The sequence below is a fragment of the Prionailurus bengalensis genome, chromosome F2 (assembly GCF_016509475.1).
Source record: "Prionailurus bengalensis isolate Pbe53 chromosome F2, Fcat_Pben_1.1_paternal_pri, whole genome shotgun sequence".
NCBI classification, from domain to species: domain Eukaryota; kingdom Metazoa; phylum Chordata; class Mammalia; order Carnivora; family Felidae; genus Prionailurus; species Prionailurus bengalensis.
This window is the reverse complement of record NC_057353.1, coordinates 15,674,676-15,702,446: the sequence shown is the minus strand read 5'-3', so window position 1 is coordinate 15,702,446 and position 27,771 is coordinate 15,674,676. Positions and strand designations below refer to the sequence as shown.

The 27,771-nt window shown below is 40.4% G+C and overlaps 1 pseudogene; it reads right to left on the bottom strand.

Annotated features, from left to right (window-relative positions):
* Positions 1-444: 444 nt before the first annotated feature.
* LOC122495967 lies at positions 445-16,936 on the bottom strand (annotated as a pseudogene).
* Positions 16,937-27,771: the final 10,835 nt, after the last annotated feature.

Below are 27,771 nucleotides of genomic sequence, written 5' to 3'. Positions count from 1 at the left end.
TTGTGTTGCATATTCAAACAAATACAATAAACCTCATTTTAAAAACGTAAGGCACATAAAAGTCTCTGTCCAAGGTCTATATTATTTTTTAAATTCCTGTTGGCTAATAAAGATATTCCCACTGCAGAACTGGAGCTATCTAGAAATGCACATGATAAACTTTTTGCATGCAGGATACCTGAAATATTATTATATCTTACTTCATGACACAATTGAACAGTCTCAAATCAAATGTTTGTATGTGAATAATGATTATAACTATTGTTGTTATTTGCAAAACCTTAATCAGCTTATCCACATATGTACAGTCAGGTCCCCAAATGTTAATTATATAAAATCTAAAGGAAGAATAGTATCTACCTGCATCTGTGTTCCATTTAAAGGGAGATTTGGCATTTTTAGTCCTCCTTCCATGAGTCATGTTGCTACTTGCAAAGGCCAATGTTATACAGTGCTGAAGACCATGGATAGATACTGCTCATATGACACCTGAATCCAGCCATCCTGATCCATAGCGTAACACCTGAATATATCTGTCAACCCCTGCGAGATGATGCAGCCCTTGATGAAGTCATCAAGGGCCCCCATACTTGTATGTCACGCTTGTGGATGAAGATGTCGTGAAACTGGTCAGAGGGCCCATACACTGAAAGTGCTTGCTTGAGCTCTTTCTTGTCAACCATCCTAGAGTGGTCCCTGGCCGTAAGTGTGCAAGACATTCTGCCAATCTGTGATGTGTTTCCAGATAACAGTGAACTCGCTGAAGGTCACACCAGCCTTGTTCTCTGGTCAAACATAGATATAGATATTGACCTGACAGTCACTGAATTCAGTGGAGTCCATGTGCCATTGGATAGTGCTTGCTGAAGTTCATTGTCCAGCATCAGTTGGCTCCTATCTTTGTCAACCCTCTGGGAACCCTCTGGGAAAGCTCTGATCTGTCAGCACTACACCTCTGGCAGGGCGGGATGGAAGGACAGCAAGGGTAGGCGGTCATGGACCCAGGCATGGTTGGGATGAGACACAGGAGAAATTTTACATATTTTAAATATTAACCCTGTATTGGATATATCATTTGAAGGCAAATGCCTTCTCCCATTCAGTAAGTTGCCTTTTTGTTTTGTTGATGGTTTCCTCTACTGTGCAGAAGCTTTTTTATTTTGGTGTAGTCCTGATAGTTTGTTTTTGCTCTCGCTTCCCTTGCTTCAGGAGACATGTCTAGAAAAATGTTGCCACTGCCAATGTCAGAGAAATTACTGCCTGTGCTCTCTTCTAGGATTTTTATGGTTTTAGGTCTCACATTTAGGTATTCGATCCATTTTGAGTTTATTTTTGTGTACAGTATAAGAAAGTAGTCCACTTTAATTCTTTTGCATGTAGCTGTCCAGTTTTCCCAACACCATTTGTTGAAGAGACTGCCTTTTTCCCATTACATATTCTTGCCTCCTTTATCAAAGATTGACCATAAAATCGTGGGTTTATTTCTGGGCTCCCAATTCTGTCCCGTTGATCTATGATACCTATTTTTGTGCCAGTATCATTCTATTTTGATTACTACAACTTTGAAGTATATCTTGAGATCTGAGATTATGATAACTCCAGTTCTGTTCTTCTTTTTCTTTTCCTTTTTTTTTTTAAGACACGTGTACTTATCAAGTGCTTCAGCTTGTCACATTCTTTTTTTAAAAAACTGTTTATTTATTTTTGAGAGAGAGAAAGAGTGCATGCTCACAAGTGGGGGAGGCGTAGAGAGAGAGGGAGACACAGAATCCGAAGCAGGCTCAGGCTCCAAGCTGTCAGCACAGAGCCTGGCACCGGGCTTGAACTCAACAAACTGTGAGATCACGACCCAAGCTGAAGTCAGACACTTAAACTGCTGAGCCACCCAGGTGCCCCTTGTTCTTCTTTTTCAAGGTTGCTTTGATTATTTGGGGTCTTTGTGGTTCCACACAAATTTTAGGATTATTTGTTCTAGCTCTATGAAAGCTGCTGTTGGTATTTTGACAGGGATCGCATTAAATCTGTAGATTTCTTTGGGTAGTAGGGACATTTTAACAATATTTGTTCTCTCAATTCATGAGCATGGGGTATCTTTCCATTTATTTGGGTCCTCTTCAATTTCTTTCATTAACGTTTTATGGTTTTTAAAGTTTGGGTTTTCATCTCCTTGGTTAAGTTTATTTCCGGGTATTTTCAGTGCAATTGTAAATGGGATTATTTTCTTTTATTTTAAGTTTATTTGTTTATTTTGAGAGAGAGAGAGAGAAGAGGCAGAAGGGGAGGGAAAGGGAATCCCAAGCAGGCTCCATGCTATCAGTGCATATCCCGACACAGGGCTTTATCTTACAAACAATGAGATCATGACCTGAGCCAAAATCAAGAGTTGGACGCTTAACCACCTGAGTCACCCAGGCACCCCAGGGTTATTTTCTTAATTTCTCTTTTTGCTACTTCAGTATTAGTATATAGAAATGCAACAATTTTTGTGTATTGATTTTGTATCCTGCAACCTTACTGAATTCATTTATCAGTTCTACCAGTTTTTTGGTGGGGTCTTTAGGGTTTTCTATATATAGCATCATGTCATCTGCAGATAGTGACAGTTTTACTTCTCTCTTACCAGTTAGGATGTCTTTTATTTCTTTTTCTTGTCTGCTGTGGGTAGAACTTCTAGTACTATGTTGAGTAACAGTAGTGAGAGTAGACATCCTTGTCTGGTTCCTGATCTCTCTTATAGTTGATCTATTTCCTCTGATTTTTCTTTTTTTTTAATTATTTATTTATTTTGAGGTGGGGAGAGGGGCAGAGAAAGAGGGAGACAGAGAATCCCAAGCAGACTCTGCACAATGAGCATGCAGAGTGCGATGTGGGGCTCAAACTCAAGAAACTAAGATCATGACTTGAGCCCAAATCAAGAGTTGGACGCTTAACTGACTGAGCCATACAGGCACCCCTGCTTTTTGTTTTTAAAATCTTTTCTCTGCTTCTCATATTCGCATGTCCTCAGTTTCTTCTTTCTTACTGGTAGTGTTCCTATTCTTAGCTAACAACAAACCTCACCAATTTTTTATCAATTTTTGTTTTGTTCATCTGTTTATGTGTTTATTATTTCTACTGGCACATACTATAATTTTTATGATTATGATTATTACTGAAGTATGTGGTTAAATTTGACCATATACTGGTTATTAAAGTTAAAATTATTTGGAGAATTAGTATGAACCATATGGTGATGATGGTTTCCTCCACTGAGAGTGTCATGGGTAGAACTATGTCCAACCAAAAGTTAACATGCTGAAATTCTAACCCTCCATACTTCAGAAAGTTACCTTACTTGGAAATAGGGTTATTGCAGATGTCATTAGTTAAGATGAGGTCATCTGGAATAGGATGGACCCCTAATACAATGTGACTGATGCCCTTAAAAGAGAAACTTGGATATAGATATGCACATAGGGGGAATGTCATGAAACGAGTGGAGTTATGTTATCACAATCAAGGAAGTACCAGAAGCTAGGAGAGAGGTCTTCCCTAGAACTTTCACAGAGAGCATGACTCTGTCAACACCTTGATCTCAGAACTCTGGCTTCACAAAGTATGAGACAGCGAGTTTCTATTGTGTAAGTCACCTCGTTTGTGGCAGCTAGTTTGACCTCATTGTGGCAGCTTCAGGATAAGAAAGTGTACTGCTTGCACTCCGGGTGGGGATAAAGAAACCCATGCCTTTGGCTGATGAGTATACCTTAGGCTTAGGAGCTGGTCCTCACAGGGTCATTTAGAATCTCTCTAGTGCTCCTCAACCACCTGGTAGATGGAGACAGTTCTTGACTCAGTGGTCAAAAACAATAGAGTTCAAGGGCAGCAAAGAGTTCCCAACTCTATGATTTAGCACTGATTTTCTGTTAAACTCTAGATTTAGCACTGATTTTCTGTTCTATGTACTGTCATATTTTACATATCTGTGTTTACAAACTCAGGGCATTGGTGAGTGACTCTTTCCCCTTCACTACTCAGTCTAAAATACGCTTTCACAAAGATGCCTGGATACATTTTAGTGAGCCAGATAGCTTTGTTTTCTAAAGGTAGGTCAACTGAAAGAAGAGTTCAATACACTCTTTCCAGCCAATTAAATATTTTTGAAAATAGCTCTTTAGTTAGGCAGTTTAACCTAAAATTTCAGAGAAATAGTGAGTAAGCTTAAAAGCAGATTAATAAAGCAAATAAGCCATTCATTATAATTAAAGACTTTATTGATTGAAACTTGACTTATATTGTTAACTTAATTATAGATTTTATTGTGGCTTGAGCAGAATGTTTTCTCAAATTGTTCTGACTTTCCCTAGTCATCAGGCTAACTTCTAGACTGCTTTTTTCCACGTTGCATGCATCAATACCAGATCTTGAATTAAAAGCAAAAATAATGGTGATTGTTTATATCTATAGAATGCCTTCCGGTACACAAGGCACTTTATATAACAGAAGCTTTCCTAAACCACTTTCACATATACAGTCTACTAGATGAAGAAAACTTTTCATTTATTTCTGGGCACACTGAGGACCAGGGACTAGTAGGCCCCTTGTCAGCAACCTGGTCACCTTTGTGCCCCACAGTGGAGGAATTTGTACCAAGTTCTCTGTGCCCTCAAAACTGTTTAAGTGAGGAGTACTTGTTATTGTAATTGTATGATTTAGATAAATGTTATATAAATCAGTGACATAGGAGTGCAAAAAGAGAATTGTGTCTATAAAATCTAAATCTTCAGAAGGACCACAAAAGACAAATCACATCAAAAATCAATCTGAGGTGTGCCCGGGTGGCTCAGTTGGTTAAGCATCCGACTTCAGTTCAGGTCATGGTCTCACAGGTCATGAGTTCGAGCCCTGCATCAGGCTCTGTGCTGACAGCTCAGAGCCTGGAGCTTGCTTTCAGATTCTGTGACTCCTGCTCTCTTTGCCCCTCCCCTGCTCACACACACACTCTCTCTCTCAATAATAAATAAAAAAACATTAAAATTTTTTTAAAAATCAACTTGAAATTGGTTGTGGAACAGACATCATAAAAAAAATTGAGAGACAAATCTGGAAGAATTCTTCCCAGGTCGCTTTTCAAATGCTTTAAATTGTTACTTTAACTTTAAAGACACACAATAGAAATCATAGACAATACACTTTATGAATGTTTCACCAAGGAAAGAAGATTCATCTTCAATGACACAGCCAGGCTACGGTTGGCAGAATAATATTCCCACCCCTATCATCAAAGTTATCCACATCCTAATCCTCCAACCCTGTGAGTATGTTACCTCATATGGCCAAAGGGGGTCTTCCAGATGTGATTAAATTAAGGATCTTGAGATGGAGAGATTATCCTGGTTTATCCAGTTTAATCCAATGTAATCCCAATGGTCCTTGTAAGTGGAAGAGAGATAGTAGAGTCACAGTCTGAGAAGGAGATGTAATGAGGGAAACAGAGGCTGGAGGGGTGATTGCTGGCTTTGAAGCTGGGAAGGTACCATGAGCCAAGGAATGTGAGGGACCTCTAGAAGCTGGAGAAGGCAAGGAACAGATTCTTCCCTGCAGCCCCCATGGGAGGCTTCCCTGTAGCCCTGCAGCCTTACAGACACCTTGCTTTTAGCCCAGTGAGATCCATTTTGGACTTCTGACCTCCGGAATTAGAAGAACAATTTTTTATCCTTTTAAGCCACTGTGCTTGTGGTAACTTGTTACAGCAGCAATAAGAAATTAATTCACATAATTTTTTGATAATTGTTTATCCACATATGTATAATAAGTGTACATTCATGTTTGAAATTAAAATTAAATCATTATAGTGTGTACATATCACTTTTTAACAATTTCCAATTTACCCAACTTTTTGGTTAATTGACCAACCACAGGCTCCAATTTTTTTTTTTTTTTTTAGTGACAGGACTATTATTCTATGTGATAACTCATTTTATCCACAGTTTTGCGAAGTCCATATCACAATTGCTTTCAAAGTTCTAGTTTTGTCTTTGTCTCTGGCTTTCTGATTGGGGTGGAGGAAGTCATTTAGTTTTCTTCTTATTTTCATTTATGAAAACTGGGGGCTTGGACTTTTACACTCAAACAGTGTATGATTTAAAAACTTTCATCAAATAATCTCACTTATCTTCTCTCACCTGTTTAATTTGTAGCTGAAACCCTTGGGTTTATCTGTGCTTTAGCTCTGATTTAACTTGAAATTAAAGTCCGTGTGCTTCACAGCTGCTGGCTGCCCTTAACCAGGGACTTACAACTGAAATGTTTGAAGAACAGTGGAGTCAAGAGACCAGGATTTCAGATCTGATTGACACTAACTAGCTGGGTGTCCTTTGACAAATCTTTTAATCTCTCTGGGCCTTAGTTTTCTCATTTATAAATTATGAAGTTGGAGTCAATAATTTTTAAAGTCTTTTTTAGCTTTACAATTCTATGACTCCATAATTTAATTCTAGAAAAATTCAACTGTAAGAAATGCTAAATTTGTCATCAAGGTGGGAAGAAAAATATTGTGGTTTGTAGGATATGCATGCATGTTCCTGTATATTCCTATGAATATCTTTTCCAAGAAGTTGAAAACATGTATTTACATTCTGTAATTTACCTAATTTCCCCCCCTTATCATACAAACCTAAAAACTACATTTAGACACAAATGCCTTTTTGTTGGAATGACCTTGTCTTAGCCATGGATACATGCTGCAAGACACAGCAAGTTCCCACTCGGTTATGGACATTGAGCTCAGTACTAGAAAAGCTCCAACATGTCACATAGGAGGAATCAGACTTCAAGACAGATCCATTCTAGTATTACCTGGTAAGTGCTGTCACAGAAGGTAGTACAAAATGCAGAATATGGGCAAGAGAAGAAGTGGTTAATCTCATCTGTAGTAGTGACAAAAAAGGTTTTTGCACTTTTTTGAACAAAGGCTTTTTGACCCACAAGATGCATCCTGAAGGTTCTAAAAAATAAAAAGCAAGTTTGGGGGTTGGGAGAGTATTTCAGTCATAGAAAATAGCCTGTTCCAAATGCAGGGGTGTGAAAGGCATGGCATAATTGGAAAAAAGGTGAAAATTTCATCATGTTTAAATAGAGAGCAAGTGTGATAAAGGACTGGGAAAGTGCATAGAAGATAAGACAGAAAAAGTGCAAGCTGTTTTCTACCAAGCTAGAGGTGACAAGAAATCAGCAAGTGTCTTCCTGGTGAAATGACATGATCAGGTGTTATTTATAAAGGGATAATTCTAGGGACGCCTGGTGTCTTGGTCGGTTAAGTGTCTGACTTTGGCTCAGATCATGATCTCACCGTTGATGAGTTCGAGCCCTGCGTCAGGCTCTGTGCTGACAGCTCAGAGCCTGGAGCCTGTTTCAGGTTCTGTGTCTCCCTCTCTCTCTGCCCCTCCCCTGCTCACACTCTGTCTCTATCTGTCTCAAAAATAAATAGTAAACAAACAATTTAAAAAAAATAAAGGGATAATTCTAGCAGGTATTGGGCAGGTGCAGACTCAGTGCGGGAGGCTTTGTAGAAGGAAAGGGGAGAGGAAACTTCAAGAGATAGTGAACATTGAATTAAAGCAATGCTAGCAGCCATTTCAGAAAAAGAAGCCATTGGCTTTTATAAACGGGTATTCTTTCCCAAAGCACTGCCCCCTACCCCAGCAAGGGCTTTCAGGTCACAGACCAAGTCTTAGTTTATTCTCCAGAACGGTACATGAAGACTATTTTACAATACAGAGCTCCTGACCATCAACACCGGTAACACAAAACACATGTATTTTAAAAACACATGTAAACAGAATTTACAAGGATCAATGGATTATAAAGTGGTTTCTTATTCCCTCTCAAGGCTATGAATACATTGTGAAATCTAGGGCAGTTAAATACTGTATTTAAATTCGGATATGGTATTTACATATGTTACTTATTCTTTTTATAAAGATATGCCCTAGCGAAATTTAATCAGCCTTTGCAAGTTTATATACTGTGTCTGTTGGAAAAATATTTTAAATTAAGCTGTTGCTTTAACCTGACTAAATTGTCCAACCAACCTAACTGGCAAAGGGGTGTATTAGAATCAGGTTTCACTACGAGTGACAGAAAATTCAAATAACAATGGCTAAAGCAGATAGAATTTCGTCTCCTAGATAAATAAATATGATATGTTAACACAAAGCTGGGAGTAGATAGAGCGGTCATCAGAAACTGAGGCTCCTTCTATCTTACTGCTCTGTCATCCTTAGTCCATGACGACCACTACATGATTCAAGATAGCTGCTTGTGCTCCAAGTATCATTTTCTCCTTTACCAGTAGGAAGGAGGAAAGAATGTAGACAAATGGACCTCTTGAAGGACTTCTCAGATCTCGTGTGTGTAGCAAGGTTGGTGAAAAATATAATCATTATTCTAGATTGCATCGTTTTGACTAAAAATTGGAGAGTCTATAAGGGAGATGAGACAATATGTATTAAAAGATAACTAGCAGTCTCTGCTGGAAAGGGACATAGGACCGAGTGTGAAAACAAAGCAGGGCCAAAATTAATTGCTTCAGTAATCCAAATGATCATTTGGTGACCAGTTCCATAATTACAAAAAAAAAAAAAAATTCTTGGTAGTTTGGATACAAACTGCCTAGGAGATACATCAGCTGGGAGATTGGGAACTGAATGGTTTAACTGTTCCAACTTTCTCATCTTGCTTATATATATGGCATATATTTTTCTAAAAAAATGACAGTGGGTTGGTATGGCAGTTTGTCTCCAAGATGGCTGCCATAAATTCCTTCCTTCTATATATATATACAGATGGAGAACTCTTAAATTATTTGTGTTCTTTGGGGAAAAGAGAGATGATTGGTGATTTATATTCTTTTGGTGTTAAATATTTTATATTATTACATCACCTAACACCCTTGCCAACACTCACTCACCAACCACCACCCTCCGTGGCACCCCTCCTTCTTCTAGACTGATGAACATCATGCCCTGATGCTATTCCAGGTGCCTGGTGTCACCAAGCTCTGCTCACTTCAAAGGACAATTGCTGTTCCAACACCATTTTCTTCCACTTCATACTCTCTGTTTCCCCCCCCCCCCCCAGGGGAAAAACCAAACATCTTATAAATAAATTGGCAATTCTGGATAAAGAAGTACTCATGTTTGATTGGTCATATCTCTCTCTCTCAGGTCATGTGTAAGCTTGTGCCTAGGCTTGTGCCCACCAGAAAGGTGTTAGTGACTCAAATCAGAGACTGGGGAGGCTGGTTATGGGACATGACTTTGGAGTGTCAGGGCCTCATAGTGCCCTTAAATAGTTTTTCATGAGGTAAGGTGGGGGTCACTTTCCTGCTTGAACATAGCGCTGGCACATATGTAACACCCTACAGATTAGGTAAGCGCTATTAGAATTTTCAAATGGGGAAGAAAAGTAAAACATTAAAATGAGAATTGTAGGTGTGGCAGTTTGTCTTCCAGATGGCTGCTGCCATCAATTCCTTCCCTCCCTGTAGGATCAAACCATCCCATCATGGAGGGGTGGAGTCTGTTCCTCCCTCCCCATTGGATCTCGGCTGGACTTAGGGACCTGCTTGATCACTGAATGAAACCTGGCAGGTTCTACCTGGGCCTTGGGAATGCTTGCTTTTGAAAGGCTTATTAGGAGGAGAACAGATGTAAGAAGTGTGACTGTCCTGTGACCACCATGCTGTGAAAAGCCCAAGCTATGTGCAGAGGTCCTGGAGGAGGAGATTCTGGGTGGGGAATGAGGGACTGACTATGTGCATGAGGAAGCCTTCTTAGAAATGGATCCTCCAGACCACCCACCCCAGCTGAGACCACATGGATCAAGATAAACCATCCAGCCACACCCTTCTCACATTCCTGACCCACAAAATTGTTGAGTAAAATAAAATTAGTGTCTTAATCCCTTAAATTAATCCTTAAATCCCTTAAATCCCTAAGTGGCATAAATAGATAACTGAAAAAGTAGGTTAAAGAAAGAATATGATACGGGGAAAGGGGGATGGAAGATAAGCAAGAGATAAGGTTGAAGGATTCAAAAGAATGTAGAAAGCTGTGAAGTCTTTGGTATGAAGCTGAATTTCAATAAACGAGAAGGCCAGGTGATAGAGAGCCGGATCCACAAAGACAAAGTAGAAGAACTGTCTAAGAAAAGTACGTTAACGTAAAGAAAGACACTCCCAAAAGGAAAATAAGAGTCTCAGGAAGAGGGAGAATTCGACTTGCATTGCAAAAAATCTGGTCATACTCACCCCAGAAGAATTATGTAAAAACCAAAAATGTGTAATATGAAAGGGAAGCTAGGAGAAAGAAAGAAAAATCTCATTGACACCAACGTTCACATTCGATAAGTAACGTCTATCTATTGAAGGTGCATATGCACTAGAAGTTGGTGGTTTATAGGTGGAAGAGACATAATTCTTGCCTTCATAGAGCTCACAAACATATTACATCAAATTTTTGTCCTAAATGACAACACAGTAACCCCTCCCATTATGAAGAAATATTGGAACCTCTAGTTGGTAGAGAATAGTAACATTTCTGCATGGTTAATATGAAGCCATATCCTTAAGAAGACTGACCTATGAGGGAGCTGTAGAAAAGCCAAGCCTGGAAGCTAAATCCTGACAATTGGAACGATCCTAATACAGGGTCATGCCTTTTAGGAAACCTAAGTTAAAGTTTATTGGTAATTGATGATGAGAATTCAACATTGGATACTATCATAAGGAAGTTACTCAATGAGCTGAAGGGGAGCCTGGTATTACTTTTTTTAAAAAAGAGAAGAGAGGATTAAATAAGAAATACAGAAATGTGTCTTGATTCCTGTATTTCTGAAGGAATACAGGGCTCTGTATATCCTGTATATATCCTCTGTATATCCTGGGCTCTATCTTAAAAACCTTAGGATATCTCTTGTCAAGAATCTCATAGTAAATATTATAGTGTATTGCTAGAAGCGCAAAAGCTACCCAGACATACCTTCCTTCATTTAAAAACAAAATTGATTTGGATTTTCCCATTCACGGTTAAATTTACTGAAAGTGGGGTCTTTCCATTTTGCAATGTAATGGGGGAGTAGATTTTTTAAACAGTCAAGATTTACACCACCAGTAAAGAACAAAAAAAGATACAGTCTCTGATGCTCCTAATCATTTGGCAGTTTTAGCCAGTTTCTTGCAGTGACCATATTTTTGCTTCTCTGTAACTCAGCCTAATCTGTTTTACAAACTTTTGTTCACTCCCACCTTCCCCCCTTCACTCTACCCATGGCCAATGTCCCTTTACCTGTGGCATTTTACACTTGAGGAGAGCTGCTAACAGTTGACAACAAAAGGACCGCTAATCGCACCAATTAAGAGGTGTGAATGTCACCCGTTACCTACCAGCTTTGTTACTGAACATGTTAATTAGTAATTGTACAGGTGCAGACTTTTAAGTTTACAAGGTTAACACTGATGCACAGCTTTGTTTTGGCTGTTTGTTTAAATATTGAAAAATCATGGGTAAAGGGCTGGTCTGTGTTGAAGAATGAACAGATGTCATTGCTGTACTTTCTCAGACAGAAAATCTTTAGACTGACTTAAAGCAATAAAAGTGACCTTCCAAGAAGTGATTCTCTGTGGTCAGTCTATCAAAGAGTACGTGTTATTGGTTTTCTTGCCCCCCGTGGAAGAGTGAGGAACTTGCCTTCACAGGACTGTGGAACTCTACTGGAATGTCATTTGAAGGCACTATACTAGAAGCATGTAGAGTTCATTAAGAGAAAATCCCCTAAAGGTGTTTTCAGTAAGCCCAAAGTTTCTATATATTGGTCTTTCTGAAGGCTTTACTCATTCATTGAGTCAGTGTTATAGATATATCTTGTAGACTTCTTTTTAAAAAAGTTTTGACTAATAAAACACCTGGATGAGGGAATCTGTCTCAGAATCACATACCATCAGTTTGATAAGAACCAAGGGATCACCCTGACTAGCCTCTGATTAGGGAAAGTAACAGAAATTCATTTTACAGGGAGGAAAACTGAGGTCCTAGACATTACATGACTTGCCTGAGTCCATTAAACCAAGATTAACCTCAGTTTGCAGAGTGAGGTAGATATTTGGGAAGAGCTAACCTTCAATTGTTCTCTAGCAGAATGAGTAATTCCTGAGGAACTGGTAATTTTTAGCTTGTCCTCAAGCCTACTGAAATATCTTTGCTCTTTCCATGCATCTGTAAGAGCAACTGTTGTTTTCAGTCATTCAACGGGAAAGTGTGCGGTAAGGGCCTCTTCTATTTTTGTGGTAGACTCCACAACAAATAAAGAACGTCTCTCTGGCTCCTTGGAACCAAAACTGCAAGGTTTTGAGAACTGCTGTGCAATGGCAAAACTAGTTGATTGGTTTGGGACCAGTGCCCAGACCACATTTAAGGGAGTTGATCCAGGTCCTGGGTGACCAGGATCTCCTTGCCCCCTAGTGATGTGTCTCACTAGTTATCTGCCTTACATCGAGGGGGAAAGTGAAGGTATGAATAGCAGGATGTCCAGGCATATGGGCTGCCCTTCTCTGTGAACACAGGGCATAAATCTAACTTTTTATCCATGATTAAACAAACGAACGCACTCCAAATTTTTAGCATGTGCCTGGCTCATTGTAAATGCTCAAGAAATGGTAGCCATTATTGTTAGCAGTTTATTAGCCTCTGGGGACATTTGCATCTTACATTTAATAACCATAAAAATAACTAACATTTGCATTGGACGTTAGCCTTTTCTTTTTCATGAAGCTGGGACTCTTTCCTTCCCTTCATTTTGCATTTAAAATTCAGTTTTAGGTTCTGGTTGTTTTGCAAAGACATGAAATGTATAGTGTAGAAAACTGTAAAAATTTATGTCTTATAATTAAAAATCTATAATCCTGCCTCTCGAGGATAACTGTTATTAACACCTGGGTATGTTACTTTAAACACTATATTCTATACATGCATAAACATTTAAAAAATTAAAGTGGGAATTGATTATGCAAGCTGGTTTAGAAGCTATATTTTCATTTATAGCTGTATTTAAAACATTTTTCTTTAAAAATATGTTTTTATTTCCATTGCAGTTTTTGTTAGCTGAATATTTCTTTGTGTGGCTTTTCCATAATTTAACAGATTTTCTATTTTTACATATATTGTTTGTTTCTAATTTTTCATAACTATAAGATACTGTAATGAGTAACATCCTTGTGGCTAAGTTTCTTTAGATAAAATTAAAAATTTTTTTTAATGTTTTATTTATTTTTGAGACAGAGACAGAGCATGAGCGGGGGAGGGCAGAGAGAGAGGGAGACACAGAATCTGAAGCAGGCTCCAGGCTCCGAGCTGTCAGCACAGAGCCTGACGCAGGGCTCGAATCACAAACCGCGAGATCATGACCTGAGCTGGAGTCGGACGCCCAACCGACTGAGCCACCCAGGCGCCCCTAGATAAAATTTTAAATGTAGAATTTTTAGGTTAATATACACATATTAGTATCAATTGCTGCATAACAAATTATCTCAGACTTAGCTCAAAACAACACACTTTCATGAGCTCAGTTGCTATGGGTCAACAGTTTGGATGTGACTTAGCTAGTGTATCTTCAAGGCACCAGTGAAGGTGTCAGTCATCAGTGCGGGTTGTGGTCTCACCAGAGGCTGTGCTTGGAAGTATCCACTTCCAAACTCACTCAGATTGTTGAAAGAATCCATTTCCTTACTGTTTTAGGACCAAAAGCCCCTGTTGGCTATAGGCTAGAGGATGCCTTCAGCTCCTAGAGATAGCTGAAAGTTCACTGCCATTTGGCCTCCTAACAGAGGCAGCCCCCAGCATGGCAGTTTGCTTCTTCAAGCCAACAAGAGAAACATACTCCAGCAAGACACATGTTAAAATCTTATGTAACATAATCATGTAATCACATGTATCCTCCCCCTCTTTTTTTTTCTGTATTCATTCTATTGGCTGGACATAAATTACAGGTCCCATGATCCTCCGGGGGAGGGCATGACATAAGGGCATGAACACACAGAAGCAGGGTCATGGGGGTCATCCTATCTATTTGTCCACTATAGTACATGTTTAAAACTTTTGTTGAATATAACCAAACTGAAATATATCTGTATTGGCACAGAATTAGTGTGACCTTTTTTCTATCACATTGGTTAATTTCTATAGCATCATTAAAAAAAAAGAAATTACCAATTTGATAGAAATTGTGATACATTTTTATTTGAATATATTTGTTTATAATTGAAAATAAATGTATAGTCCTACGTTCTTTGGTTATGTGTACATTTCTGTTTTGAGAATCGCCTTCCATGTTCCCTGGGTAGAATATTAACATTGTTTATTGTTATACTTGTTGCAAGTATTTTTCTCCCATATGTCTGTTGATCTTTGTTTTTTGGGGAGGGAATATTTAGGAATATGACTTATTGCATTGTAGTTAAATCAGACATTCTTTACCTTCTTGGTATTTCATTACCACCACATAGAGTGTTTTCCTGCCCCAGGATTACAGAAATATTCTAAAATATTAAAAACAAAATTGTAAGGTAATCTCATGATTATTTTTTCATTTACATTTAATCTATCTGATATATGAAATAAATTCATTATTATTATTATTTATCACAAATGGTTGGTAAATTTCTAGAAGCTTATAAAAGACTAAAAATCCCAAAGGACCTTGGGATTTTTAACCATGTTTAACCAAAGTTGAATGTTTAAACCATGTTTAACCAAAGTTGAATGTTTAACCGACTGAGCACCCAGGCGCCCCTCTCCCCTCCTTCCTCTTAACAACAAAACCTCTTGAGTTGTAGCAGAATTCATGAACAACCATTTATAGTCTACATTTCCCAACTTCCCTTGCAGCCATTCATGGCCATATGACTAAGATTAGGCCAAGGGATGTGAGTGAAAGTTATGTGTACAATTTCCTGCTTACATACTTAAAGAGACTTTTTCTTGATGCTTTTTTCATTTTCTTTTGTGCCAGAACATGCATGTGCAAGAGATTCGCTTTGCCCATAAAGGCAAAGGCAACACTGTAGGGCTTTGGATCTCATTGTGCTGTCTCCAAACCATCAGCATAAACATCCCATGAGAACTTGTTAGAAATGCAGGTTTTTTTAATGTTTATTTTTGAGAGACAGAGTGTGAGTGGGGGAGGGGCAGAAAGACAGGAAAACAGAATCTGAAGCAGGCTCCAGGCTCTGAGCTCTCAGCACAGAGCCCAATGTGGGGCTCGAACTCATGAACCGAGAAATCATGACCTGAGCCAAAGTTGGACACTTAACTGACTGAGCCACCCAGGAGCCCCAGAAGTGCAGATTCTTGGGTCAAACCTTTACCTAATGAATCAGAAACTCAGGTGGGCTCAGAAAGCCCTCCAGGTGATTCTGATGTCCTAACGCAGGGACTGACAAACTATGGCCTGTGGGCCAAAATCACTGGGGCAGCCTGATTTGGTACAGCTGGTGAGCTAAGAATGGTTTCCATATTTTTGAAGAGTTGCCACAAGAAGAGCGACAAATAAAAACAAGGAATCTTTAATTGAGACTACATGTGGGCTGCAAAAACTGCGATATTTACTCTGTGGTCCTTTACAGAAAAATGTTACCAACCTCTACATGGAAGTGTCAGAACTACTGTCAGAGGAGCTGCTAAATCAATGAGATGGGAGGAACTTAGATTCAAATAATTTTGTGGAGTAGACTTGCTCGTCAGTATGGCCAGTTTATCTCAGGACTGCTAGGCAAAGGAAGAATTAGCTGTGTCCTAAGTGACCCACATGTATGTGGGGTCTCATTGTTACAGCAGCCGAGCCCGTACCCTAACTAATGGTTATTTTACCATTTGTTTTTACCCTAACAGGTAAGAAGCTGCTAAGTAATACGCTGATCTCCCTTTCCACACCTGTTAGCCAGTGGTCTGCAATTTGTTTTTAGTCTCCCACATTATGTCTTTCCTAGTGGCTGTTTAAAGATTCAGATGTTAGGTTCACCTAACAATCTTCCACATAACTTGAGCCCCAGAGGCTTCAGAAAAGTTCAAGGTCAAATTCAGTCTACCTGGCTGATGATACAAATGTTTTCTATTACGATAATTTCTTCAGAATAATCAGTAATCTCATAATCAGTAATCTTGTCTTTACATATCCTTATTCTGATATATTGGTTTAGAATGGTTGGTGTATCAGCGCTGAACAAACCGTCATGACCTGTTTTCTGGCTGATGCAAACAGATTCACCCTTGTAAAAAATACACTGAGTGGCATTAGCTCTTAATAGATAGGATTTAATGGTAGTATCTGCAGCTGTCGGCTGTGGGATTTCTTTTTAAGAGCGCAGTTATGATTTAGGCCAGACACATAAGACTATTGCAATTAGGGAGGTAACTAAAAAGGTTTAAATGACCTTGTAGGGAGAGGGGTCTCTATTCCCAGCTGCGCTCCCAATGCCGGCTAAGCATCCTGTCTAGATCCGGAGATGGTGCAACACCCCAGCCTTGGAAAGCATATCAGAGGGGAAGGAAGGGAAAGGGTGGTTTGAACTACAAAGTTCAGTTGGCAAACACAGCTCTTCTCTGTCTCTCTGGAAATTTATAAGCCAGCTAGCAAGCAAGGTGGCAAAGCCGGATTTCCAGTGGGAGCAATGTGTCCCGAGGTAAGACACTGCACACAGAAACTGAGCTCAGGTTTGGGGCAATCGGTGGGTGAGTGGGCAGAAGAAAAGGGTTGGGTTTGCAGGGACAGGCAATGGCTTCGCAGCTCTTCATAAGCGCAGTTGTGGCCACAGGCTCGCTCGTGTCATTTTGTACGCAGTAATGAAGCCTGACGAGAGGTCTCCTGCTTGCCGATAGCCGGCTGTTGTCCTAAAAATGCAAACCATCGCCTCAGGCCATGGAATCGGGAACAGGCAGAGGACAGAGGCTCCGGCTGGGCCTCCCACTGCTAGCTCTCCCTTCAGCACTCCCGACTTGGACAGAGAAAGCTGGTCTTTACCCTTGTACATAAGGACACAGAAGAAAGGGATTTTTTAAGGTGTCCCAGAGGCCGATGGTTTTAATCCAGACTTTTTGCTGAGCAGATATTAAAGATGGGGGAGGGGGGATGGCTACCACCAATCCTCACGTCCCCATGTGTTTTCTCATGCAAAATAAGCTTTTTGAACTTGAAAGCTGCATTTTCGCTTAGTTCCCCAGTGCCCCCCTCTCCCCCCTCCACCTCTATCCTCTTTGTTTTCTCTATAGAGTAGGCAAGTAAATCGGACCCTCCCTCAGCAAGTCTTTTAACGATGGCTCATTAATAATCGATGGGCCTGGCGAACGCAGGGGTTCACAGCTCCGGGGCGAGGCAGCCGAAGACCCCGCGCCACGTGGGAGACACCGGCCTGGAGGAAGCCCCCGGGCCGAGGCTGGCGCGGCGGGGCCGCTGATCTGGAGGCTGCGCCTAGACCCGCAGATCCACGGAAAGCAGGCCAGGTCCGGGGCTGCCTGCCTGGACCGAGCTTAGCGATGCAAACCGAGTCGTCCCTTTCCGCAGTGTTTGTTGTTTGTTTTTGTTTTGAAATGCTGCCTTCCTGCTTCCCCAGCAGCCTGCCGGTCCTAAGACTGCAAAGACTTCCTTGACTTGGGGAAAGGCAAATTTTGAGTGGTAACTTGTCCCCCATTGGCTCTGAGGGTCTTTGTTGCCCACTGCTCGTATTTCAGAAGCCCTCCTCCTCTCTTGTCAGTCTCCTTGGAAGCAAACCCTGAAGTTGGAAAAAAAAAAAATGCATGCTGTTTCCTTGTGTTTTTAGGCATCTATTATTTCTATGGAATTCTTGACAGACAACAAAAGATTAAAAAAAAAACTGTCGATTTTTGCTGTCAAGGAAACAAGCTGTTCTCCCCATTTAAGGCTCCCTTGGTAAACCTGGTTAGAAACTTTATTAAGAATTGATGAATATAGTCAGTCTCTCACAGAAGTCACCTGGAGCTGTTTCTAGATCTCCACTATACGGAGAGCTTGATGAATCCCTGAAAGTGAATCCCGGCTGGATGAATGACCCTGGTTTTCTGAAAGGCCTGGTGGAAGGGGGCTGACCCAGGTGGGGCTTTCACGTGGTGGATGCCCTTGTGCTGCTCTGGGATAGGAACAAGAGCACTAGACCCTCACACCTGTGTAGCGTTTCCTGGTTCAAGAGCCCTTTCAAAGGAACTATCAACTTTGCTCCCCTGTAACCCGGCGGGAAGGTAGAACATGCCGATCAGGTGGGCCACAAGGAAGTGATAGGGAGACCTCCAACTTGCTGCCCCCTTAGGGTTGCAAGTAATGGTAGCATGTAACCCCTTCTCTATATGTTTCCATCTTCCTTTGACACATTTTTCTCTTTATTCACCATTACGTATTTGTTAATTACTTTCCTTAAAATGCTACTTTCCAGGGAAATGAGGCAGGTGTTCTGGGTCATTCTCCTTGCTGTGTTCATATCCCTATTGATTCTATCTCTTCTTGGTGAAGAGCCAATCGGTCCCATGAACCCCTGTGATTTCAGTAGGACTTAATGAACTTGAATTGTGACCACATTGGTAGGACTCTGTTTATGTTTACACAGTGGTTTTAACTTTGTTGTCTTAATAGACACTGACAGCAGTAATTTGTATATCTGGACCCACAAAACAGAGGCCACCCCAGTAGCCCGGCCCATGTCACACATCTAAACCTAAGTCAGCCTGCACTTATGGGAAATATTTTGCTCTTGGGGAAACCTACCACCCACCAATCACAATTCTCCAACTCAGCTCTAGCTAGTTTAACTTACCCTAGAAAGTAGGCCCTCATGGGGTGCCTGGGTGTCTCAGTTGGTTGGGTATCCATGACTGATGACTGAGGTCATGATCACTCAGTGGGTTCAAGCCCTGAGTCGAGCTCTGTGTTGATAGCTCAGAGCCTGGAGCCTGCTTCGGATTCTGTATCTCCCTCTCTCTCTGCCCCTCCCCCACTCACATTCTGTCTCTCTCTCAAAAAATAAATAAACCTTTAAAAAAATAAATAAAAAAGAAAAAGAAAGTAGGCCCTGCTGGCTCTATAAGGAAATCCCCGGCCACCTAGCCAATGCCGCCTTGTATCCGTGTTCCGCTTCTGATGCTCTTTGAAACTTGCTCTTGCCCAAAATCCCTTGAGAAGAGTGGCCCACTGTTTGTGAGGCAATGTACTACTCCCATTCATTAATTATTTTCCCTTGGATAATGAGTATCAGACTTGTTATTAAATTGTATTACTTTTGTTATTTGACAACCTTCATAGCAATCCCATGAAATAGGGATTTCCAACATCCTTCTCAGATGAGGCAGCTAAAGCTCAAGAAAGTTATGAATTTTCTCTTCCCCCCGTTGTCATGCTGCTATTTGCCTGGCAACTAGGGCATGTTCACAGATGTACAAAGCTTATCGTCTATTTGGGGGAAGCCTGTAAGCCAGCAGTTAAGCTGTGGTATGTACCCCCAGAATCATAATTCAAGGTAGAATTGTAGTCCTCTGAAAAGAATATGAGCTAAGTACTGTATCATTTCAGAGTAGGGAGAGATTTCTTTTAATGGAAGGAACATATAGAGTGGTTGGTCAAAGTCATTGTCCTTGGTATCACAGGGACTTGAGCTGAATCAGCTTCATTATTTGGTGGCTGTTGATATTGGACAAATTATTTAACCTAAGTTAATAATTAAAACTTAATCTAAGTTTTAGATTCCTCATCTGTAAAACTAAGTTTGTTATACTTACTGCATTTCCATGGGGATTAAATGAGATAATCCATGTAACTCATGGGGACTAGACAGAGTGAGGACTCAAAAAATGGTGGCAATTGTTGGAATACTCTGCATGCTTGGGATTTTGACAGCTAGAGATGGGGCAGATGATGACATTTCTGTCTTTCTTTTCTTTTCTTTTCCTTTTTTTTTTCTTCCAAGTGTGATGGAAAGAATTTTAAGAAGGGGTAAGCAGGTTGTATTTACATTTTATATAAATCACTTTCTGACATTTTCTGCTTCATAGTCCTAAAATTGCACTGTGTGGTACAAGTCGCTTGCAAAGAAGGTAATTACCAAGATAGTTTACAATTTGACCAGCACATTACAAAGCACTATTACCTCTTCTCTACAACAGTTTCAATAGATATTGTTGTCTCCTATTAATAGAGGAGAAAATAGAAGCCCAAGAAGAAAAATAACTTGTTTCCGGTCACACTTTTAGTAGCCGGACCAGATTCTTCCTTTTTCTGATTCTTGTTCACGACTTCTTTCCTTGAAACTATTCTATGTCTCTTTTGCCTAACATTTTCAGTATACTAGGCATTGCTTCAAGTACATTATACATTTTAAGTCAACTAACCTGTACTGCATTTCCTTGAAGTTGGTACTTTTGTTAACCTACAGGTAAGCGGGTGGGGACAGGGAAGGCAAGTGACTTGCCCAAGGTTTCTTAGCATGTGCTGGACCTCTGCTTGGCACTGTTCCCATGAAATTATGCATCCCCTGGTTGTGTGCTCCGTGACCTCAAGTTTCTCTTCTATGATTCCTTCCACCTTGTTCCAAACCGAATAAGAACCAGCCCGAGGTGAACAGGTCGTCAATAGGTGTCTGCGACACCGGGCAGCTCACCTTGCAAGGAGACAACAGCCGCGAGTATTTGAATTGCTCTGTTGCACACTTTCCAGGCTCCCTGTGACCAGGAGAGACATGGCTTAGCAGAGAGGCTGCACAAGTGAAGGTGCTGGGGCAGCTGGGGTGGGGAGATCATGGGATTTGAGGTAAATAGAGCTGGGATGAAGACCAGTGCAGCCATGGGCACTTGCTCTTCCGGAACCCTAAGCAAATCATTGACATTTTGAGGGGGGTCTATGCTATGTCTGAATTGCTATGTCTGAAAAAAACTGGGAGTAATATGAGCATTTTCCCACCTGCCTCACACATTGTTCTCAGGATAAAATAAAGCAGTGCATGAATATGCAATGTGAAGACTCTACATTGTATATAAATAGGAAGCACCAAAGGCCTCCAACCATTTTTAATATCAAATAAAATCCTGATTTGTCTAGTTGTCTAGAATGACGAGTGGAAATAATTTGTTTCTGTAACTGAACCCAGATTAGATCTCTGGACACCACCCTTCTATTAACGCACCTTGATTTTTGAATCCATGGAATTATTTTCACTTCCACGTCTTTTAATGATTGCATCACATTCCTCATTTTAGGAGAGAATCTGAACCCACAGGTCTCATCAGCTTAACACCTTTGTCCAAAGAAAAAAGAGGGGACACTTTCCTGGTTTGTCACATTAACTGATAACTTTAGTCAATGTGGCCCCCTCACCAGAGTATAGGATATAGGATAAGGTCACATTCATTTTGTTATTCAAATTATAGTAGCTGTGTTTCATCCAGTTTCCTCTTTCCCCATGGGGTTCCATGAAAAAACCAAGACCCTTAGAAATTTACTCAGTCCAAAGAGCTTAGTCTCCATAGATACATCACTTGACAAAGGAAGAAAGTAGAACATCTGGTCAAATGGCAGAAGAGCCCCTTTCTCTGCTGCTGTTGTTGCCATCCACAGCAAACCCTGCAAGTTGAGGAGCCGATATCCTGCCTATTGACAAGCTGCCCTGTCAAGATTGTAATGGGGTCACTGGTGGTTTGTCAGCATGAGGATCCGGGAAGGGAGGAGAGCCCCTTTCTGCCCCAGGATTCCTGAGCCTCCGGGGTGAGATCCCCACGCGAGCAGCAATCTCAGTCCTCACACCCACAGCACTGCCCTGGGGCTGCGATAGTTCCAGAGCCACCGTCAGAAGGGAGTTGAGCCTTGGCCACTTCGGGGGGGCCTAAGACCAGTCCTCCTCTCCAGCAATCCTGGTACCAGGGTTTAGTCACCGCTTTGGGACTCTCCTTTCCTTCTAATGACTTTCCTCCTCAGGGTCCTTTTGTTTCTCCTGCAGCCTAGTGCAAGGGTCGTCAAACTACAGCCTGTGGGCCACATCAGCCTGCTGCTGTTTTTGTAAATAAAGTTTTATTGGAACACAGCTATGCTCATTTGCTTACGTATCTTCTATGGCTGCTTTCATACCGCGGAGTGGAGGACCTATGGTGACACGCTGTGGCCTACAAAGCCTAAAATGTCCACTACCTGGCCCTTTGTGGAAAAAATGTGTTCAGACACCCGTGACCATCAAAAGTGTCACAGTGACATTGATTATGGCAGTAAAATGTTCTTCTACAAGGTTCTGTAGTCAAATAAATGGACGGATGTAAATGAGTGCATGTGTGAGGGATAGCGCCAATCATCAAAGCAGCTACACTCCAGGTTCTTGTCAAATCACCATCGGCAATTCTTTTATACTCTGTCCCCAGCCGCAATGATTTTTTCCCCCAGAACAAAGAAGATGAGCTCTAAGTTGATTTGAGATCTCCACTTCCAGAAATAGAAATAGGTACCAAGTTTTAAATAGAGAACAGCCTGACTCATCAGTATCCCAAACACACGCCCAGGGATAGGAAATGCTATCATAGGGAACAGCCAATGGCTTCTCAAAATAAATAAGTGCTCGTACTCAGAGTAGTAGTAGTCACGTCAGGTGCCTTTTGGACTACTAAAAGATAAAGAGACATGAAATCAAACTTTTTTGGAAGATTTTGTAAACGGTAATCTTTATATTGAAAAACATTCACAAGAAAAGCACTAGAGTCATGTTGACCCAACTAATTAAAAATGAGAAGATTCACAATGTAGTTGGCTTTTCCTCTCTTGCTTCATGAGCCTTGTTGTCCAACAGCCTGAGCTAAACATGCTGTGTCAATCTTCTCTTTTACATTTCCTGGGTGTTTTCTTCTGAGATTCTGCAACAACCCTGTCATTATTTTAAATATTTTTGCCTGTAAATTTCAGAATACTTGATCTGATTTTAATAGGATCCATGTGTGAAATCCTTTATTTTTTTTTTCATCTATCGTTCTGATTCTTTCTGCTCTTTAGTACAGCACAGCTTGGTAGCACTAGGTACGTCTTGTTGAAAGTATGTCCATAAATATGTCCCTTGCAGCATGGAACAGCTTGTTAAATTGGCAGTCCTCAGCAGTTTGCCTAGAAAAGTTTGCCTCACTTGCGATAGTCCAAATGTAGGGCAGAACACAGCGTAACTTTTTATCTAATTTTACCAATTGACATATTCTTCAAATTTTTAACTACCTCGTGTCTTTTCCTTACAGTGCCGACACCTGACTTTAAAGTGGCTAAATGTTCTCCCAATTGCCAAATGTGGATAGGGAAATTACCTTTTATTACTGGATATTAATCTGGGGAGAAATGAAAGAAAATAACACAATAATTTAAAACAGGATACTAAATACACTGTGGGAAATGCATCCTGAATGGCTGGGGCCACTGCTTTCTATTCCTTAGGTGGGATTGGTGTTGTTCTTCTTTATGGCAAGGGTGGGGCTCACTAATTTTAATTTTTCAAGTTTTGTTGATATCCTTTAGTGGTATACAGTACTTAATAATAACCCCCCCCCCTTGTTTTGGAGAAAGAGAGGGCGAGTGGAGGAGAGGGGCACAGAGAGAGACAGAGAGAGAGAGAGAGAGAGAGAGAAGAGAGAGAGAGAGTAGAGAGAGAGAGAGAGAGAGGGAAAATCTTAAACAGGCTCCATGCTCAGTGCAGAGCCTGATACAGGGCTTGATCCCACGACCCTGGGATCACAACCTGAGCCAAAATCAAGAGTCAGACACTCAACCAACTGAGACACTCAGGCACCCCTAAGATACACCGTTATTGAGACTGATACACTTTGGGATTTTATTGGTATGCTCTGATTTTCAGCTCTCGCTGGTTAGGATCCTGTTAGAACTAGGAGTGACAAATATAGAAGGACTTTCAATCCATAGTTTAATGTCACAAGGATGAGCCTTCAATGCCACAGCCCTTTGCCCTCACCTCTGTGAGAGGAGGCCAAGTTCTCTCCCTCCCTATGTCTATGGAACATAGTCAGGCAGCACATATGTCTTCAGGCCTCAGAACACCAGAAAAACTCCTTGTCAGCCTGTAATTACACTATTTACAATGTACCAAACCTTTTCCTGGGGGGAAACCACACAACGAAACAAGACAAAACAAAGCACATATCTGAATGTGGCATCGGCGAAGGGACCCACAGCTTTGTGTTCAGTAACCCTGTTTTGGTGGCCACACCCTCCAGATGGCCCTAAGCGCTTTCAGGAAGTTGCCTGAAGAGAATGCATTTTCCATGCTTACTCCCTGTCTTCAGATTTTATCACTCAACAGAGTATTTGCCTGTTTATGACAAATTTATTAGAAAATATCATTGCTGGAACAATTCTTGAAGAAAGCCTTCTTAGAAATCCAAAGTGGACTTTTTAGCAAAATGACACATACTTTTCCACCTTCTTCTTCTTTTTTTTAAATGTTTATTTATTTTTGAGAGAGAGAGAGAGAGTAAGTAGGGGAGGGGCAGAGAGAAAGGGGAGCAGAGGATCTGAAGCAGGCTCCACGTGACAGTAGAGAGCCCAACACATGGCTCAAACTCACTAACTGTGAGATCATGACCTGAGTCCAAGTTGGATGCTTAACCGACTGAGCCACCAGGTGCCCCTCCACCTTTTAAACATGCTTTCCCAGCTGCAGGTGAGTAAGGACCACTGCATTTAGATCATTTTAGTTTTACTGAAATTATGTGAGACATAGACTCGCCTTTGATTTTCAGAGGTGAACATTTATATTCCACACCTCTCTCAAGGGTAAGAGACAGAATCTGAATCTCTGTCTTAGTATTTCTTAAAAGTGGGGGGTTGGAGTTTTACTGACTTCAGAATCATCCTGGGTAGAAGTTACAAGTGCACATTGCTGGGATTCACTTCTAACTCACTGAATCAGAGCCACTAAGGTAGTATTGGGGTAATTCTGATGCATATGAAAAATTTGAGAGCATCACATCCATTGCCCTGTACATAGCTGGTGTTCAATATATTTGTGTGTGTGTGTGTGTGTGTGTGTGTGTGTGTGTGAAGGGAATAAAAATATTCCAAGGAAATTTAAAAAATTATTCAAATATAGTACTGTTTAAAAAAGAATTAAATGTCCTTCAGGCTTTATGTTGATTTAACCATGTTAAAACTGTGACCAAAGACATTCTAAATTGTGGAACTGTGGTTGATAATTGAAAGAGAAAATCTCTTGGCATCTTGAAGAATATTTTCTAATACTCTTAGAGGGGTCTGTAAAGCACATTTAAAATAACTATCCTGGATCACTTTACTATTTTTTTAATTAGAAAAATTTAATTATTGCCAAAAGCTATTTGCTGGAATTATATAAAAATGTTTACAGATGCCTTAGGAAGAAAACAGCAGAATGTGGAACTAATTGTGTTGATTCAAGATAATTATGAAACACAAATGACCATTACTTACAACAAGTCCCCTGACAACCAAGGGTTGACTCCAGGGATCAGGCTCAAATGAAGGAAATAATAATAATAATAATAAAAAAAGAGCAGTGATATACTTATGTGGTAATAATCAAAGTAGAAAATGTGCCCTATTCCCAAGTTAATAAAGGCCTTTAGCGACATTTCGGTTTTTCAGTTACACAAGCTATATTTTCACTAAGTAAAGCTTCTTCCCCCACCCCCTAACTTCAAAGGAGTATCTTGTTTTTAAAAATCTTGAATTCCTATCGCATTGACTCTTGGGAATACGAGGTGAATGAATTACGTTTCCTGACTTTCCCTTATGGTGGAGAGAGACATATTTGGGTATGAATTGTTTTCATTTCTTTTCCATCCTAGATTTTCAGTGAGATTTCATGCCAGGGTTGCAGGTAAGAGCCCACAAGAGACTTTCTGGGTGCTATAAGATGTCTTGGCACAAAAGACCTGAGCAACTATAATCGGGGTGTTTGCAGGTGGTCCCCAACCTATGTGGACTTCTTGTTCTATTGTGATTTGATCATGCTCTATTTAGACTAAAAGGTAGAATCAAAAACACAGAAAAGGCCAGAAACTTCTATTGGGAATCACCACCAATAAGAAATGTTAGAGGACCAAACATGATTTTGAGTCTTCTATTGAACAATAACATCTTGGAGAGAGACTTTAACACATTTGTAGGAAAACAGTCAGGTTTCAATTTCACATTACTAAACTGAAAGACAAGCTGTAAATCAACATGTAAGTCACCAGATCAACAATGTGTAATAGAAATAGAAGGTGAGCCACAGATACAATTTTAAATGTACTTCTAGCTACTTCAAAAAAAGTAGAGAGAGACAGGTGAGAGTAATTTAATATTTTATTTAACCCATTATTTCCAGAATATCATTTTAACATTTAATGACTATAAAGATCGTTAATGAGATATTTGACATTCTTTCATCATACTAGGTCTTCACATGTCACTTTGAATTAGCCAAATTTCAAGTGTTCAATGGCCACATGTGGGTAGTGGCTGCCATATTGGACAATTTAGCCCTGGACTGTTAATCTTCCATCCATGTATTAGTTCTCTAAGAGGGACTCTTTTTTTTTTTTTTAATTTTTTTTTTCAACGTTTATTTATTTTTGGGACAGAGAGAGACAGAGCATGAACGGGCGAGGGGCAGAGAGAGAGGGAGACACAGAATCGGAAACAGGCTCCAGGCTCTGAGCCATCAGCCCAGAACCCGATGCGGGGCTCGAACTCATGGACCGCGAGATCGTGACCTGGCTGAAGTCGGACGCTTAACCGACTGCGCCACCCAGGCGCCCCTAAGAGGGACTCTTTTGAAGGATGAATTATTTCAAAGGCTGTAAAATGTTGTCATTTCCATGTGATCTTAAGATGAGTATGTGTCAGTGAATGACCAGGAGTGACAGTGGGAAATGTGCTTTCTGTTGATGTATTTGAAAGTTACCCTTGGGTTTTCCCAGGCTGCAGAGGCTGACCTTTTCCAGCACTGTTACTTGTTCAGTTGCTGCATTTACTAGGTTGGGCTGTCAGACAGACACTGCAAATTGCAATGTGCTATGGCTGTGCTGGACTGTTGGACTGTTGGATGATACTCTAAGATGTCTTTACTCTCTGCTAGTGGCTGTCTCACTGCAGCTTGCTATCTAGCAACTGCTTATGCCTCCTCTGCCAAAGATGCTGAGCCAGTGGACTGGTCTCATTCTAGGCTTTCACTATTGGCTAGTAACTGGACAGAGATCTCAAGGAGCCAGACGTGGTGTTCATGGCAAATGTGAGTCTCATAGGCAGAGTGAAGGTTGAGCAATACCGTGACTCAGTGTTTAGACTTAATCTCAATCTGGAGTGTTACACATCAATAATATATTATTGACTTAGAAACATACCAGCTTTTTTGAACTGTTTTCATTTATTTCTGGATTTCAAGTTCAGAAAGTTGATAATTATATATCATATAATTCATGACACCATATCATTGGTTTGCACAGGTTTCTGTCAACCAACTGACTGATTCACTTATATGTCACCTATCTCTCTATCAACTGTCCATTCATGTTTTTATCAGTCCATCTCATTTGATTCCCATTTTTCAACTTCTGTCATTCTGGTTCTTTCTCTTATCACAAACAGTCATATTAATATGTTTAATGATATCTTTTTGTTTTCATGTTTTTATAAGACATTTGTTCGTGCATTCTAGTTTATACAAGTGTCATTATGTTACACAGATCATTC